This window comes from Bactrocera neohumeralis, unplaced genomic scaffold (genome assembly GCF_024586455.1).
Source record: "Bactrocera neohumeralis isolate Rockhampton unplaced genomic scaffold, APGP_CSIRO_Bneo_wtdbg2-racon-allhic-juicebox.fasta_v2 cluster10, whole genome shotgun sequence".
Classification (NCBI taxonomy): Eukaryota; Metazoa; Arthropoda; class Insecta; order Diptera; family Tephritidae; genus Bactrocera; species Bactrocera neohumeralis.
In genome coordinates, this window is record NW_026089623.1 from 28166502 (window position 1) to 28186428 (window position 19927).

The following is a 19927-nucleotide window of genomic DNA, read 5'->3' on the forward strand; positions in this document are numbered from 1 at the left end:
TTTAAGGAGTTGAGGGATATATAAGCTTCACTATAACTATATTATAGTTGTTTGAATTCTTTATTTTCTCGATGACAGATGTAGTTCTTCTTCTTTTTCTAACCATGGCCATCGTCAAAAAAAAAAACGACAGATGTAGTTTGATAATTATAGTGTAAATATTTGTCAGTATTCACTCAAAAAAAATTGTCTATTGTGAAATGTCACTTGAAATCTTAATGTCTCTTTGCTGTGCATCTATACTATAATTCTTTAATATTCCTAAAAATCTAAAAGCAGCAAATTTCAATAAAATTAAAAAGTATTGTGTCGTGTGTTTGTGACTTACTAAATATGCCTCCAATAATTAGACGGTGCGAAGTTCGCCGGGTCAGCTAGTATATTAAATATATTTATTACCCCGGTCAGCGAACTTAAAACAAACAAAAAAAACACAAAAAGTGTCAAAACGGAACAAAAAAAAATTAAAGTATATGCAGAGAAGGTATATTTATAGAGAAGGTTCACGGTGTCGAGAATTTAGGGATATTTCAAGTTTGGCATATTTAATGTTTTGGATGAGCGTGTTTCACCACAGAAAATTATTAGCGTGTTTCACCACTTAACATCAGAGGACACGAAAATAGCAGAATTGAGCATTTTCAGTGTTAAATGAGAAAAATTATGCTATTTCCGATGTTAAGGAATGTACGCTTACAGATTCCTTTTTTTACTATGCGCAAACGATGCTGCATATAATTTATAGAGCGGTATACATACATATATTTGTTATGAAAGCACATAAGTATGTACATATATACATATTTTAAAATTGAGATATTTTATGATGAATTCCATAAAATCTTAGCAAATATATAATTCAATAAGATTTGTATTTTTACCTAAATGTGCATTTTATATAGGTTGGGTACGACATAAGTATGTACATATGTAAATTAACTTCCCTTGCGTGGGAAGTATTAAAAAAATGAATTCCGTTCCGCTACGCGCGGTAGAAATTAAACACAAGTGTTGGTTTGAGTGCGATAATATATGGTGCGCTTCGATCATCAAGATGATCTACCAATACGCCTGCCGATTATCTACTGATCTTTATTAGTAAAAGCACTTATATTTATATTCTTATAATTCTATACTTATTACTAAAGATGCTTTGGCATCACATTAAGTGCTGAAATGCCAGAGCATTGAATTTCCAATTATTCCCATTATCAAAACAAATAATGGAATATTGAATTATGCTTGCTTATCAAAACAAGTGATGTATTGATTTCTTATTAATTAAAGTATTCTGCTGACCAAGCAGTAATACTGTAAGAAGATAAAATTTGTTTATATTTATCATTAGATCTCTGTGTGGCTGCTGGCGTTAACTCCCCCCTCTCTAAGATGAATGGTCTCCGATTCAATATCATTTTTTGATATATTGTAGATTCTTTCTAAAATGGCGTTATATGATAATTCTTGGAATTTTATTTTTTTACTTTGCTTATTAGTTTTGCATGATTTTTTTAATTTTAAAATCTTATAGATTATGTATATTATTATTAATAGTACAATTATTACAATAATGTACCAGAAAAGTGAATGATTTTTAAATTCTTTAATTCTTTTACTCAAAATATTTATGTTTTCAAATTCAAATTCTTTATTTTTTGTTTCAATGCATTCTATAATTTCAAAGTTATTAATGTGATTATTTTTTAAATAATTCCAAATTTTACAATTTTCAAATGTTACAAGGTAAACTCCATTTATTGCAGAGTCATCTAAAGTATGATTTCCAGAGACTAATATTGCTCCTTCTTTAATTATATCTATGTCTTTATGTTTTTCTTTAATTTTCTTACATTTTCTTTTCTTATTGTACAAAATATCTGATAGGCAAGTATTTTTATTATTAATTTTACAATAAGTATTTATCATTTCTTTTTTGCAGTTTTTTATATATATATATTCGTTTTTGCATTTCGCAATTTCGTTATCAATTATTACTTTGCCATCTTTTTGTGTAATTGCTCTTACTTCATAATATTTACAATCATATATAATTTTTGGGTATTTAATATATATAACTATTACATCTTTATTCTGTACTATTTTAAAATTTGAAATATCTTTTAAATCAGTTATTGTCAATCGTCCATGTTCATTTTTAATTATACTTCTTATCTCGTCTAAATTTAAAATTGTCGGGTTTAAAATTCCCATTTTTCCTATAGCTATTGTATTAATCATATTTTGTAATTCAGTTATTAGGAATTGATTTTTCCGTTTCGTTAGAATTTTAATATTTGAGTTTTCATTAATATTATTAATTGTTTCAGTTAATTGGTTAATAATTCCAAAAATTTTAGAATTTGTTGTGTATTGTTTATTATTATTTTCAATTAATTCGTTTAATTTATTATTTACTAACACTAGGTCGTCATGGTCTGGTGTTCCTGCTATCCACTTCCATAGTGTACCGATTTCATTTATTCCTCTCCTATATCTTGTATCTTTAATTTGTAGTTGTTCTAATAAAGTTTCTATGAGTTCCATTTCTGGATATGTGTCTAAATCGTTAAAATATGCTTTGTCTTGTTCATTATTTTGTTCAAAATTTTTATATCTGAATTTTTTATTATAATAATTTTTGTCTGAACTAATAAGTTCTCTAAAGTATGTTAAATTAGTGATGTGAAAAATATTTCCGTAGTCATTATACAAGGCTACATCTCCGTCTTCTAATAATACGTAATCTTCTCTTGTGTAGTCCACAATGTCTGCTTTTGCTATTGTTAGCAATATTAAAATTATTATTGTCATCATTTTCTAAAAAAGTAAATAAGTATTCGTTTAGGACTTTATATTATCCTTGTGCACTATTCTATTTCTCTGATTCATTTTAACCTAATTTTTTAAATCCTCTTTTTCAACCTTTTTTTATACCTGAGTTTCAGCTTATTTCTTTATATTAGTATGTTTTCATAAATTATTTCTTCAGGGTGAAATGGGAAACTTGTATCATTGCCTGAATACATTTCAGAATTTTTTTCTTTTACATGTGTTTGAAGCTCAGTTATTGAAATTATTTATTTTTAAAATATTAGTACCTCCTTTTTTTGGAGTATATTTTTTGATTTTAATGTCGGCATTATCTTCGACTGGCGTCCTAGGATTTTCTTGTCCCAAGTAATCAAAATATTGTATTTTTATATTTTTATTTGGTTTTTCACCATTCTTTTTATACTCTCGCAACAATGTTGCTAACGAGAGTATTATAGTTTTGTTCACATAACGGTTGTTTGTAAGTCCTAAAACTAAAAGAGTCAGATATAGGGTTATATATACCAAAGTGATCAGGGTGACGAGTAGAGTCGAAATCCGGATGTCTGTCTGTCCGTCCGTCCGTCTGTCCGTCCGTCTGTCCGTCCGTCCGTGCAAGCTGTAACTTGAGTAAAAATTGAGATATCATGATGAAACTTGGTACACGTATTCCTTGGCTCCATAAGAAGGTTGAGTTCGAAGATGGGCAAAATCGGCCCACTGCCACGCCCACAAAATGGCGAAAACCGAAAACCTATAAAATGTCATAACTAAGCCATAAATAAAGATATTAAAGTGAAATTTGGCACAAAGGATCGCATTAGGGAGGGGCATATTTGGACGCAATTGTTTTGGAAAAGTGGGCGTGGCCCCGCCCCCTACTAAGTTTTTTGTACATATCTCGGAAACTACTATAGCTATGTCAAAGTCTTCAGAGTCGTTTTCTTCAGGCATTTCCATATACAGTTCAAAAATGGAAGAAATCGGATAATAACCACGCCCACCTCCCATACAAAGGTTATGTTGAAAATCACTAAAAGTGCGTTAACCGACTAACAAAAAACGTCAGAAACACTAAATTTTACGGAAGAAATGGCAGAAGGAAGCTGCACCCAGGCTTTTTTAAAAATTGAAAATGGGCCCACTTATGGACCAAAAACCATATCTCAGGAACTACTTAACAGATTTCAATGAAATTCGGTATATAATATTTTCTTAACACCCCGATGACATGTACGAAATATGGGTGAAATCGGTTCACAACCACACCTTCTTCCAATATAACGCTATTTTGAATTCCACCTGATGCCTTCTCTGTATAATATATACATTAGGAACCAACGATGATAGCGGAATAAAACTTTACAAAAATACGGTATTTGAAAAATATGTAAATGACGTATAATGAAATCTCGATTATCACTTTACCATGCGAGAGTATAAAATGTTCGGTGACACCCGAACTTAGCCCTTCCTTACTTGTTTTGTTTTATTTTGCCGGTAAGAACATCGGCTGGCGTTTTAGGTCGTTTTTGTCCCAAAATAATTTTTTTTAGTATAATATTGCCGGTAAAATCTTCGGCTGGAGGTGTAGAACTTTTTTGTTCCACAATATATATTTTATTTAATTTGCCGGTATTATCATCGGCTGGCGTTGTAGAACTTTTTCGTTCCACAATATTTTATGCAAAATAATTACTTCTACTCTGCTGGTATAAATCTTCAGCTGGCGTTGTAGAGCTTTCCTGCTCTACAGTATTTATTTTTTTATGTTTGCCGGTATTTCCGTTGGCTGGCGCTTTAGAAGTCTTTGCTTCCAAAGTAATCTCGTCCTCCTTAACGATCTTTAAATTACCCTTGCTTTTCTGATGCTCATATTCGCATCCTAAGCTAAATATATCCTCCTCTTTTTCATTATTTATTATTAACTTCTTTTTTTCCAAGTTAATCACCGCATTAATGTCCTTCAAAAATTTGTATCCTATTAATAGGTCTGCTTCTAAATTTTCGATTTCGTAGAATATTTGTTTTTTACCGAATAATGTAATAATGTGATAATAACGTATTATCGAAAACCCATTAATTGTTTTTACTCTTTTTTGTATATCCAATTTATTTTTATTTTTGTATATTCCTGATTTAATATAGCAACTAGTTGCTCCCCAGGAACCCTGTCATTTAGAAAAATATATGGCAGAGTTAATTTTGGCCTAAAAAATGATCCTCCTTAATATTATTAATGCGCTGTGTCTTAATCGGTGGCTGCATATTCTGTTGTGTACTTCCATGAGGTCTTTTATCTAAATTGGTTTGGTTAAAAGTTGTTGGCTTTTGCAACATATGGTTGCGTGTATGGATGCTTGAATCGACACCCATTGGTGTAGGTCGTGGTTGGTTATTCTGATAACCCATTCTTTGGTTGTAATTCCTTTGTAGCTGGACTTGTGGGAACCGTAAATTATTATTGAAAGTACTGTTATTGAATCTGTTGTTATTAAAAGTGTGCTGCCTGTTATTGTTATTAGAACTTGAATAGTTTTGACTTTTTCCAAATTGTAATGCAAAGGACGCTCGCATATTGTTAGATTCTAACTCTTGTGCTTTTGCCAAGGCATTTGGTAAATCGCTTGGCGATAGTGAAAATAGTATATTTGCTAAGTTTCCGTTTAGCCCTTTTATGAAGGTGCGTAAGGCATCCCACATATTTTTGGCATTCAATTCTTTAGTTACGACACTATCTAATCCGTAAGTCATTATGGTTTTGTTTATTAGCAATGTTAATTTCTCATTAACCTTATTATAATATTCAAAATTGGAGTAATTGCCTTGACGCAGAATACTCATTTCTTGCTCAATTATATGAGCTGGTCGCTTATCGGCGTAAGCGAAATCTAATCGTGCTAAAATAGCACCAATATTTAAAACTGTTCCGTGGTTGGACAAAATATCATTAGCATCGTGAGTAATTTTATTTCTTAATATAGTCAATGCAGCAAAATGCCTGCGGCTACCTCTTACGTATAAACTCATTGCATTGTTAGCCGATTCCCTCCAGCTAACATATTTATTCTGTTTTCCCCCAAATTCTGGTAAAGACTTTACTACTTCTAGGGATTCGTCACAGCGAATCTCTGAATTTATTACTTCAGGTTTGTAATCGGTTACTGTTGTAGACTTCGTTAAGTCTTCTATTTGCCTGCGCATTTCAGATATTTCTAATCTAAGTGATGCGTTCGTTGCGGCAATTAGTATTGCGACTAAGGTCTCATTTTCGCTACTTAACGCCATTTTTGATTAATTTATTTTTTCTTTTCTTTTCCTTTAAATATGGACAATTTTTAAATTTATGATTGCCTTTACAGTAATCGCAATAATGCAACCTTTCGTATTTTGGAGCACTTATATTACCTCCCATTTAAAACAAATCTTCCCTTTTCCATACTTGTATCATTTCTATAGTCTCAGACATAATTGTCTCCTGATTACAATAATCCTAAAGTGAGGCCTTCTTATTTTTTCCTATATATTGGAAAACTTTTTCCATACATTTAATTTTAAGATCTCTATTTAAATCCCTTTCTTTTTTATTAATTCTATTTACTTCTACAAATCCTTCAAGATTGCTGACTAATCTGTCTATTTCATTATAGTCCAAGTTCGGTTGGTAAAGCGTCTGTCATTTTGTTGTTTTTTATATTATACCTTTTATTTTTGATCCTTTCTAGGAAAGGAGACTCTTTTATTCTGGAGGGTCTGAAGTTCAGAATCGCAGAACTGAGTTTTTGTTATAAACCGGAGGGTCCCCCTTGCGGTGGTGAATCGCGGTTTTAAAAATATTTTATTATTTGGCTGGTCGAGCCTTCATTTAAAATTTTTAAGATTTAATTTAATATAATTTGTATATATTTGATGTACAATTTTTATTTTATTTTTAAACACGGACGGTTGTGAATGGCATGATTATTATTTTTATAATACTCACAGTAAACAATTTTTATACTTAATATAATTGGGTTTATTTCTGATTTAATTAATAAATATAGGTCGTACTTACAACTAATTTTATGTTGTTGCTGCTATTGCTGCTGTTGTTACCGTTGCTGTTGCTGCTGTTGCGGCTATTGTTGACTTTGCTTTTGCTGTTGCTTTTTGAGTAGAATTTTGGCGGTTGGTTATGCGATGGTCGTCGTTGGCGGCCGTGTGTGAGGTTTAGATGAGATAAGATGTTTTTGGCGAAATTTATGATTTACAGAAATTTTTTGATTCTTTTGTTTTTATGATGGGCTTTCAGCGTTTTTTATGTGGATGTCTTATGGATCCACACACTTTCTTTTATTTCTTTGAAATTTTCACAAATGTTCATAAATGTTCACTTCAGTTTTTTTTTTCTTAAATTTAAACTTGGAAATCACTTTATATTTGTAGTTTTTTGTTTTAAATCTTTTTTAGTTTTTGTTTTTTTACTTTTCTCCCTATTTTTGGGATACTTGTTTGTTTTGTTTTAAAAAAATTTTAAATCGTACTACCTCTCGCACGAGGTTTATTGTACTTTTAATGATTCCGGCACCGGTGTTCATTAATCGCGACTGTTACGAACACGTGCCCTTAACGTTGGGCGTCAATTAGCTTCCCTTGCGTGGGAAGTATTAAAAAAATGAATTCCGTTCCGCTACGCGCGGTAGAAATTAAACACAAGTGTTGGTTTTAGTGCGATAATATATGGTGCGCTTCGATCATCAAGATGATCTATCAATACGCCTGCCGGTTATCCACTGGTTTTTATTAGTAAAAGCACTTATATTTATATTCTTATAATTCTATGCTTATTACTAAAGATGCTTTGGCATCACATTAAGTGCTGAAATGCCAGAGCATTGAATTTCCAATTATTCCCATTATCAAAACAAATAATGGAATATTGAATTATGCTTGCTTATCAAAACAAGTGATGTATTGATTTCTTATTAATTAAAGTATTCTGCTGACCAAGCAGTAATACTGTAAGAAGATAAAATTTGTTTATATTTATCATTAGATCTCTGTGTGGCTGCTGGCGTTAACTTGTACATATGTATATTTATATACTTAAATAAATATTTGCTTTGGTCAATAAACTTTTCGATACCATGTTAAAAGACCAAGCGGTCGCAGATTTGCCCATATATAATTATGTGTGCCTGTAAACAAATATAAAAGAACCATACGCATAATGTTTGGAAATTTGTCTAAATGCAACAAATGGATGTAAATATGTACATTCAATGCTTTTTGCGAAATTTCCGTTGACGCGGACAACCAGTGGCGAAACTCATATTTTTTGCTTTCATGTCAAAGAGTCAATGTGTCGAAAGAATGACGCGACGACAAAGCTTTGCAACATTGTGTTGTTGGTAGAAAATCCGAGCTGTGCCGAAAACACAAACGAACGATCGCCAATTGCCACTGCTTCCCTTGCCGCTGTACCAGCTTCGCCAACAAACCAGCGTAGATATGTATGTTTGTGTGTGAGCTTGCATACATATCGACTCAGATTTTTGCAAGCTGCGTAACAATATTTTTTACATTCCTTCACAAATACAGTCAATTGCGGTTATGTGCCACAATCAAAGATACAGATTTTTGTGGTTTGTTAAAAATTAAAATATAATATGACACTTAAGCGAGTGCGGTTACTTAAGCGAGTGGTACTTAAACAATAATTTCTATGTATTTTAAAAACAAACGGTGAGATGCAGCAGATATAGGCAGTTAAGAGGGATGATTTTCATTTAAGCGGAGTACTACTTAAGCGGGATTCACTGTACATATAAATCAGAGGAATATTGAATATTTTCTTTGACACGTTTCTTGACTTGAGAATCGACAAATAAACTATGTTGTCAATTTTATTCTAATATATTTAAATATTTCTATTTGCGGGGTTGTCACTTTTACCTTCTCATACAAATATCAGAAATTGTTAAATTTATGATTTTTAGCTTTTGCCATCGCCGCGAAAAGACGCTAGTGGGCAAAGGTTTGTTCGGGGAGATGTGATAGTTTTTATTTTATGAATGAAGCAAGTTTGCCTGTTGAAAGTGCGCTTGCGTTCATGAATGAAAATATTGTTGTTAGGTGTTTTTCTCCATATTTGGGCATCGACTATTTGGCTGCCATATTGACTTGTGACGTTGCTGGCGCTATTTGAAACCATTGTTGTTTTTGTAGAAGAATATTCGTAGTTTTTGCGGATTACATATCTACATGTGAACATATGTATAAGTATGTATGTTGTGTATGCATTATTTCATATTTGTATGGAATGTCATGTACACATATGCACATATTTACATGTGTACTCATATTTGTATGTTGGTTGGTATACATCATTATGTTCGGCAACGTCGCACACATATGCATTTACATACATACATATACATATAGAGCAGTGTATATTATATTTACACATATTCATTTACTGATAAATGATATATACGATTTGAATTTGACTTTGTACTATTGTTTTGAAAATACATACATATATGCATAGAAATGTAATTATGCGCTGATATGTAGATGTAAGCAAAAGGCCAATGTCTGTAATTGCAATGACATATTATTGTAATATGTATATTAAGTTTTATGATATTATATAGTAGCTCATATACATATGTATACATACATATGTATATTATATTTACAAACATATTCATATATGTACATATGAAATTATAATACATACATATGTATATTCTCAAACATAAGAAATATTTTAATAAATAACTCTTAATTGCACATTAACTACAAATATTGTTTTGAAAATAGCATAATTTAATTAGAATGATATAAATTATGCATGTATTCATAGAAATAGGCAAAATGGTAATCACATCAATTAACATGATGGCATGTGAACATATAAAAATGTAAGCAAAAGGCCAACATACGTCTGTAATAGCAATGCATGTTTCTGAACATAATTTTCATTAAATGCTCAGCTCTGTTCACGCGCCACTGTTAAGATTTCTCCTTCTTAGCTAGCTGTGGTGAAATGCACTCATCGTATTTTGTTAGCTTTTGACAGTTTACACGCCTGTCCGTTGTTGGACCTTCTCTATAAATATACGTTCTCTGATATTGACTTCGGCAAAGAAGTGTTTCAAGTGTTACGCACGAAACAAGCAGACACTTTGTTTGACTTGTTGCCGAAGGCATAAGACACTGCGTTTAGCTTATTGCCGAAGGCATGACACTTTATTTGACTACCAACAACATGCTTTTGGCGCTAACAGAGGAACGCAATTGAACGATGGTTGCTATGCTACATAATTACATAAGTATTTTTCTATTAACTAGAAAAAATACAATTTGCAGTCTTGTACTTTTCCTTTTATTTATTATGTGGTGCGTTTATAATTTTCAACGGAGTGTTGACATATCACAATTATTTGTTGAAATTTTTATAATAGGAATGTAAAAATAATAAACTATCGACTGCATTTGGCGCTAGTCGGCTTCGCTTCTCAGTTATAATATTGCCAGCCATTGAAAAAGCTCGTTCAGCCGCTGCACTGCTTGCAGGAGTTGAATGAATTTGAAAAGCTAATTTTGATAAACGAGGATAGTTTTTGGAATTATTTGTCCACCATTCAAATAAGTCAAAATCTCCCGTAATTTTAACTTTTTCCTGGCTATACCGTTCCACTTCTTCTTCAGGAGTTTCTGATGCTGTCGGTGCTGAGTCTTCTAACAAACTTGGCAGAAAGAACTGAATATCTTGATTGGGATAGGGTGATGGAGTCGTTCTAGTTGCTGTTGAAAAACTTGCTAAGTTATTAGAAGAATTTCGCGAAACTGGCGCAGACAACTGTGAACCAGGGCTTTCGGAATCAGAAGTAATATTAGCCAGTGGTATTGATTGGAAAGAATCTGAGGCAGTACATTATAATTCTTGAATGCGGCATATGCAAAAATTTTTAATATCGCGGAGATCGTTACATTGCATATTTTCAGCTGGCTTATATAAAAAGAGTGCAGCCTTATGCCACAAAGTCAAATTCTTCACCCAAATATCGTCTACATTTTGAATTATTTTTTCTTTCAAAACAGAAATAGCGCCAATATCTTCGCTATTAGGTTTACAGAGGTCTTGCATTTTATAAATCGAAGGTAAAACAAAACACAAAGAGGGTGAGCTGCAAGCTTGCAACTTTTTGAAAATAACTTCAATGTTCTTACACAATTCAAGTAAGACTTTCAGTGTCGAAATATTTATGTGTAAAAGGTGCTGCCTTCCTTCTTTCTCACTTAGCAATTCATTTATAATAAACCAGTTATCAACGATTGATTTTATCATGGCGTAATTGGAATTCCACCGGGTTGGACATGGACTTTTGAGAGAAGTTGTAAGCCTGTTCTGCAAATTTGCTTTTTTAAAATATTTTACGAGTTTCTTGCACGACTCTAATATTCCAGTGAGCTCAGTACTTTCGTCAAATGATTTATCTAACACATTTGCTAATAAATGGCTACTACAACTAATGCGTGTGTAGTTCTCCAATGCTTTAACCATATTCGAACCTCTATCTGTTACGAATTTTATAGCATTCATATTTTGCACACCGAACTGACTTAACATTATTGTTAACTTCTTTAAAATATTGTCACCGGTTGATCTCTCAAAATTTATTGATTTCAATCCTAAAGTGACATCAACAAGTTTAAAATCGTGGTGGTAGTGCAATGTGACTCCTAAAAAATATCTTTTTACATAGTTGTCTGACCACATATCTAGTGTAACAGAAGCACATCCACTTTTTACAACGTCGTTTATTTCACTCTTAATCGTTTCCTTTATTTCATCTGCTGACTTTTGTACCTTGCGCGAAACTGTTGTTGGATCTGGCAGCAAGTCTTTTATGTCTACATTTTCCCCATAGGTTGCACCTATCTTTTTAAAAAACTTGACTAACTTTGCGAAGCCTGAGCCACTGATACCATAAAATGGCCTACAATCTTCAGTAACCCATTCTGCGCATGCATCAATAGCTTTTTTTTTGTCTTCTTCTGTTACAGTTTTTAAAACTGCTGCATGTTTGATGGCTTGGCAACAAGGATGCCGATTCAGGTTGGATGTGTAATTTTTATTACATTTAAGAACTTTGCGGCATTTGCGGCAGTATACCATCCCTTCTACTCTGGTACCATCTGTTTTCAAAACCTCTGACAAAATATTCCAAATGAAACTTCTTCCCTTGTGTTGCAATGATAAGGTGTAAACACCATTCGCAATTTGTTCAGTGATAAAAGCTTGTGTATCGGACATAATATAAAATCTATAGAAAAACACATATCCATACATAAAATAACTCATTTATTTCGTGAACACATACATACATACAATATACACTACAGAATAATATCATTATATTACTTACTGCTTATTAAGTTACAAAGTTATGTTAAACAAAACTGCCAAGTTTTCAATTCCGTGTAAACAAACCGAGCGCAACAGAATAACTGAAATTATGAAATAAGCGTGCCAGTCAAGTGTCGTTGAATTGTTGTTACAGTAAAAAACAGTCAAGTACAGTGTCATGCCTTCGGCAATAAGCTAAACGCAGTGTCTTATGTCATCGTCAACAAGTCAAACAAAGTGTCTGCTTGTCTCGTGCGTAACACTTGAAACACTTCTTTGCCGAAGTCAATATGTATGTATATGCGAGCTTAAATTGATCGTCACATGCGGTGGTGGTGTGCGCTTGCACTGCATGCTTTGCGCTGGCGTTTAGTCATCCATTTCTTTTAATGTAAGTAGGTTTAAAGCAGTGGTCGGCATGAGAGGATCTGTCACTGTGTTGGTGAGCACGAAAAAAAAGTAGCCCAGTGAGAAATTGGAATGAAAATTAAGCATCTAATCTAAATAACTAATAGTATAATGAAAATTAACAAAATGTCTTTTAAGGATATATTCCCTATTATCTTTAAAAGACTTGGAACATAAAAGCCATTGCGTGGCACCAAAGGCATTTAGAATCATAAAATATTTCTTGCAGGGCATATTTGGTTTTGCGCTATAGTCTTGCGTGATGTTAATTCGTTGCTGGCTCGACAACGACTGAACGATAGAGCGTAAGCGTACGTGTGAAGTTAGTTTGCACAATTGTGCTAAGAAATGCCGACCACTGGTTTAAAGTCAGAGAAACAGCAGCGCATGCCGATCTCTGTTTGGGGTATACATGCCATTGGCTCACAGAGAACTTGGAATGCAAGTCGGCTGCTCTTGCTTGCAGGAGAATATTCGGCGTGCTCTCAGCTGAAAAAATTGCGCAAATCATTGCCGAAATTAATGCCGGCTTTGGTCTGAGCCCGTCCAATGTTATTATGACGGTGACAAACAATGGATCCAATTTTGTTAAGGCTTTCAAGGAGTACGGGTGTACGGAAACTGAAACTTCTCATGAAGATGAAAACGAAAACGATTTGCCAGTTTTCCAAAACGAGCTGCTGCCGCCAAAGCATCTTCGATGTTGCAGCCACACGCTGAATTTACTTGCTTCCGCCGATTACGTGAAGATTTTGAGAAGTGAGCAGGCTTTGTATATCCAACATTCGATGGTAACTGAAAATTGTTAACGATTTTGTTGAACTATAATGTACTAAAGAGAATATTTTCCAGACATTCGAAAAATGCAACGCCTTGTGGAGGAAGTGCAAATGGCCGAAGTCGTCGGAAATTATTGTGGAATGCTTGGGATCGACATTGCTTGTGCCCGTTGTAACTCGGTGGAATTCACTGTTCGACGCAGTAACGAAGTTACTTTGGGCCAAGGACAAGTTGAATCCTTTGTGCGAAAGACTCAGCTTGTCACAATTTTCTCAGAGCGATTTGCAGTATCTGGAGATGTACCAGTTGTTGATGGGGCCTATTGCTCGTGCCTTGGACTACCTTCAAGGAGAAAATAACGTGAATTACGGTAAAATGTATTATTATTTTTTTATTGGTTTCACATTAAGTAAGTGTATATTCCATGCAGGCTGCTTAATTCTGACTCTGATGACCCTCAGCAATAGATTGAATAAGCTGCAAAACAAGCCAGGAATTCAGCAAGTTTCCTCTGTGGTTGCTAAGTTGGAGCAGCGTTTCAGAGATCGATTTGACGCATTTTTTACTTTAAAACCGGAGGCCAATATAGCACTAGCGGCAACTGTACTAACTCCAGATATTAAAATGAGCTGGATCAAGGTGTTGCAAAGGATAAAACCGGAGGTGACAGCAGCGGACATAATCACCTGGGTTTTAAACACAATTTGCGATTTCTATGCAAAAGATAATCGTGCTTTCAATGCACAAATATTGAAAAGTAATGAATTATTTACAAATAATAGGCATTTTGATTTTGACCTCAACGGTAGGATTGCCTGAATATTCTTAGATTATTTTTATTAAATTCATTTATCTTTATACAGGCACAGATAACGAAGAAGGAACAAATGCTACTCCTGAGCCAAGTGCTAGTGATCGTCGGGCTTTTTTGACCCATCACTTTTTCTGTTACTTAAATGACAATTCAAGAACAGACGACACTTGGGTAAAACATTGCAGTCTAAAAGAAGCTTTTGTTGCCTTTAATACTCCCCTGACATCCTCAGCACCAGTAGAGAGGCTATTTTCCTTTGCGGGGATAGTGAACAGTCCAAGGCGCCAGTCAATGTCGGACTTATCATTTGAGAAATTGGTGTTATTGAAAGCAAATTCTAAATGGAGTTAATGTATATTTTTCTTGTTATTTTGTTATAAATGAATTTTGTTATTTTTGGTGTTACATTTAGTTATTATGTCTTGATTCAAGACTCTTGAATATCTTTATTTGTTGTACAAAATTGAATAAAAAAATTTATTAAAAATTAAAAAAAGCAAAAAGACCAAAGTTGTTTGGGGTTTTGGATTGAAAAGAATCAAAAATAATCAAAAAGATTCGCTGAAAAGAATCAATTATTTATTTTGATTATTTTTGATTCTTTTCAGTAATCCAGAGTAATCCTGATTATTTTTTGATTATTTGAAATCTTAATCATTACGTAATCTACTTGGGACCAAGATAATCGTAATGTAATCAATTATTTCACTCTCAAATACAAAGTAATCAGATTACTAATAATTTCGATTAGAAATCAAAACTTATCAGGTATGTTTTGAAATAACATCAATTTTTACCAAAACAATTCCTTACATTCAATTATGTTTGTTTATTTTTATCTTAATGGCATTTGATAAAAAATATTTTTATAAATGAAAACAATTGACAGTTTTCTGCATGATCATTGGGACTGTTGTATTTTGAAGTTAATAGAGTCAAAATTGATAAGGGTATTCCATCAAACTCGTAAATGCCTCATAAAATTCTTAAACTCGTAAAATTTTGTGCCTTATAAATGAGCTGTCAAAATTTGTATGAAAAAAGTTTACGCGTTTCGTATAAAACTATGAGGCAAATTCGACGCGTATTTGTTTTATAAACTGATATTTTGTTTTAGTTTTGCCATTACACAAAAATAATTTACATTTAGTGCTTCAAAAAAGTAAAGTTTTTAGTGCAGGCAAGACTACTTGCAAAGAAAAAAAGAACGGTCAAACATTTGTACTTGTTGCAAAATTTTGTTTAATTTAAAGAAATAAAAACCATCTGAAACCTTTGTAGAATGAGTGCATCAGTAAGTATTACTTAAATTTCTCGTGAAGATGTAAATTGCAGAAATACATTTTATATTCAGGAATTAGAAGAAAAGGTCAAAGCTAAGCGCTTCCGGGCAGCACCAACACATCGTTGGAGCAGTGAGCAAACTAAAAGACCGCCCGGAGTCATTTGAGGTTCGTATCTGATTTTTTTTTCATTGGCTTATAAATGCATTTTTTTTATACAGAAGCCTATTGCACAAAAATTTTATTCGAAAATATCTGCTAAGTGCCCTTTGCTCGCAAACATTAATTGGAAAGTGATGAAGAGCAAAATGCGCTATTTAAAAGGAATATATATGGAGGCCGTGAAATGGCGTAGTCAAACAGGAGCTGGATTAATTGAAAATGGAGAAGAAGAAAGCGTCAAGGGTATTTTATTTTCTTTGTCTTTTAAATACGAAATTAAATTAAACCAAATTTCGCAGACTACATTCAAAATATTTGTCCCTTCTTCGAAATACTGGACGAGATTTTTGGGCTCAGAAAGGGCGTGAACCCTACGGTTATAATTGAGAGTAGCAATATAGAAGTCCTCTATGAAGACAGCGAGGAGGTTTTTTTTATTTGATAATGTTGATGATATTTCAAATAGTTGCTAAAACTTAACATTATAATACAGAGAAGGCATCAGATGGAATTCAAAATAGCGTTATATTGGAAGAAGGCGTGGTTGTGAACCGATTTCACCCATATTTCGTACAAGTCATCAGGGTGTTAAAAATATAATATATACCGAATTTCATTGAAATCGGTCTAGTAGTTCCCGAGATATGGTTTTTGGTCCATAAGTGGGCGACGCCACGCCCATTTTCAATTTTAAAAAAAAGCCTGGGTGCAGCTTCCTTCTGCCATTTCTTCCGTAAATATCGATTTATCGTTTATTGTTTACGGTTTACGTGTCGGTTTTATCGGCTGTGGGCAAAAAGCATAGTTTAACGAGCGGCCGAGTTAGTGTTCCGTTTTGCGTACGGAGATCAACTACGCGAATATGACCGTCGGAGCCGTGGTAAAGCTTCTCTATGCGGCCAAGCCGCCATTCAGTGGGGGGGAGACAATCGTCATGAATTAAGACACAATCTCCAAGCTTAGGCGCGTTTTCTGGTGTTTTCCACCGGTACCTTCGGTGGAGGTCCTTTAAATAATCTTCTTTCCATCGAAGACAGAAATCGTGATGGAGAATTTTAATTCTTTCCCATCTGTTTAATAAGGAAAGCGACTCCACGCCTGGCTCAGGTGTGGCCAGAATGGGCGCTCCTTTAAGAAAATGCCCTGGTGTGAGGGCTGTAAAGTCTGATGGATCTTGCATGAGGGCTGCGAGAGGCCGTGAGTTGAGAACGGCTTCAATTCTAGTTAACAAGGTCGTGAATTCTTCATAATTGAATTTATAAGTGCCAGCTAGCTTCTTGAAATGTGATTTGAAGCTTTTTACGGCTGATTCCCATAAGCCGGCCATGTGAGGGGCGCTTGGGGGGATAAACTGCCAATTGATGCCTTGGGGAGCATATTTTTGTATAATGTCAGGTGAGACTTGTTTCATAAATATTATTATGGGATGGCGTTCGTTATACGTAAGTCTGGAATTAGCAAGCCGACCGTTTGCACGAAGCAGACCTCTCGTGTCTATAAATGTGTTTAGTACTAAGAGTGAGCTCTTTTTATCAATTGGCTTCGATTCTCTTAGTAACCCTAGGTCGCGGCTGAAGTAGCGCGTTTGGGTTGATGCGATAAGAGCGACCTTCGCTTTTTGTAAGTCTTGGTGCGTCAATGTATCGCATTGGGGGCAAGTTGCTCCCTTTACCTTAAGTTTGAGTCGCTCTACGAATTTGAGAATATAGGCGACTTAATCACTTTGGTATATATAACCCTATATCTGACTCTTTTAGTTTTAGGACTTACAAACAACCGTTATGTGAACAAAACTATAATACTAGCAACATTGTTGCGAGAGTATAAAAAACAGGAATTGGAGATGAAAAAGCTAGAAATGGAACGTGATGAACGACTTACTTTGGCGAAAATGAAATTAGAAAATGAAAGAGAAGAAAAACTCAAAATGTACAAACTAAAGTTAAAATATAAAAAAGCATAAGAACTTTTTAATCCTCACATACATATATTTTGTGTCTTTTACATATATACAAATAAAGAAGACCTTAACAGTTTCTAATGCTTTAAAATATGAAATCAAATTAAAAGTTGTTAATTTAAGGCATTTTGGTTGCTGGCTTTCGCCGACAGCAATAGCTTTCAACCATATTGTTTGGCTTTTCCAAGTCATCGTAGGGTAAGGGCAGGATGTGAGGGTTTTGTTAGATTTTGCAGACCTAAAATTAATGTACAGGTTATTTTTCGCAATGATATAGAAAGAAGAATACTAAATTACCTGAAAACATTTCATTTAAAATTTTTATTATGGCTCGTCTCTTGTGTTCTCCTTCTAAGACTGGAAACTGTTGGAATTGGTCCTCATTCACTTCATCACTGTCAAAACTATCTTCTAAGTTTTCGATTTCAAATGTATCACCATTTTCCTGCTCAATTATAATGTTATGTAGAATGGCGCAAACAAGAACCCACCGGCAAGCAAGCCTTACACTTGCGTCATCTTTAATTTGGATTTTTAATTCTTTGAGGGAGTTAAACCTTTCCTTCAAAATTCCAAAGCAATTTTCAATACGCACACGATACTTGGAATGGGAATTGTTGAACTCATTTCTTTGTTGCAAACTGCAATCGTTGGAATTTGTTCTAAATGGGGTTATAACCGTATTCGTTAGTTTATACGTACTATCGGCTGCTATCCATTCATCGCCGCTTAAATGATCCGATGGTTTCAATGCCAGTTCACAGTTATTATAGATTCTGCTATCGTGAACGCTACCTGGATATCCTAGAACCATGTGACGGACTCTCAGTTTATACTCACATACTGCTTGAACTTTTAGAGAATATACATGCTTTCGCGAAAAATATGACTCGGGATCTTCGCTAGGTTTTTCAGCTAGTTTGATTTCTGTGCCATCAACATATCCAATACAATGCGGCAATTCAAAAAAAGTATTTCTGACAATACTTTGCCGCTCTTTAGCATCAGGCCAATACAAAAACCTTTGCTTTACTATTTTTAATATTGCTTGAAAGACTCGCTCAGTAACTCTTTGAATGGTTCCTCCATCACCTATCCCAAAAAAACTAGCAATTTTTGCAACTGGTGCACCTTCTCCATTACAACCGAGACGATATAAAACAATGGCGAGTTGCATAGCAACGGAAAATTGTTTGCCGGAACTTGCTCCGTTAAAGAGAATATCATCTTCTATCAGTTTTAGTACAATTTCAAAATTTGCCCGATTCATTCTAACAAATTCTCGAAACCGGTTTTCGTCTAAATTTGGGAAAATGTCATAAAAGAATTTTTTGGATTCTGGCACAGAGTCTTTCAAGGTCGGAACGAATAGCGAAAGCTGAGGACAGTAAGTTTTGAATATGCCCATTCTTCAAAGATTTCATCTTCCACTTCTTCTTGATTTCGTTCTGTAATATAAACGAAATCATTTAAATGCGTGCATTCTCTAAGAAAGTAAATAAGCAAACCATCACTTAATCCAAATACTTGTAACATCGACAAAGTGTTGAGTGCATTGTTATCAATATTTTCACACAGTTTTCTTTTTTCACTTTTTCGTGGCATTTTGTAAGATTTTAATTCTTTTTAAGTTATTTTTTAAATAAACGCACGCACTTATACAGAAATTTCTCTTCTAAATTAACCCTGGATTTGGGTTTTCAAATGCAACACTGACAGAAAAGTCAAAATATTTACGCGGCTTTTATACGTATGAAAAAAGAGGAGCGTTCCAAAAAACTAAAGCGTAAATTTTTGAACTTATAAGTTTGTACATTTACGAGTTTGGTGGAATACCCTAAATTACTTTGTAACATACCTGTTAAGTTTTGATTTCTAATCGTAATTATTAGTAATCTGATTACTTTGTATTTGAGAGTGAAATAATTGATTACATTAAGATTATCTTGGTCCCAAGTAGATTACGTAATGATTAAGATTACAAGTAATCAAAAATAATCAGGATTATTTGATTACTGAAAGAATCAAAAATAATCAAAATAAATAATTGATTCTTTTCAGCGATTCTTTTTGATTCTTTTCAATCCAAAACCCCAAACAATTTTGGTCTTTTTGCTTTTTTTAATGTTTAATAAATTTTTTTATTCAATTTTGTACAACAAATAAAGATATTCAAGAGTCTTGAATCAAGACATAACAACTAAATGTAACACCAAAAAAATAACAAAATTCATTTATAACAAAATAACAAGAAAAATATACATTAACTCCATTTAGAATTTGCTTTCAATAATACCAATTTCTCAAATGAT

At 33.5% G+C, this 19927-nt stretch overlaps 1 long non-coding RNA gene across 1 annotated transcript; it reads left to right on the plus strand.

The window, feature by feature from the left end:
- Positions 1–15626: 15626 nt before the first annotated feature.
- LOC126765503 (uncharacterized) lies at positions 15627–15931 on the plus strand. The gene is made up of 2 exons (XR_007668472.1): positions 15627–15661; positions 15715–15931. It is a non-coding gene; the product is annotated as an uncharacterized LOC126765503 (long non-coding RNA).
- Positions 15932–19927: the final 3996 nt, after the last annotated feature.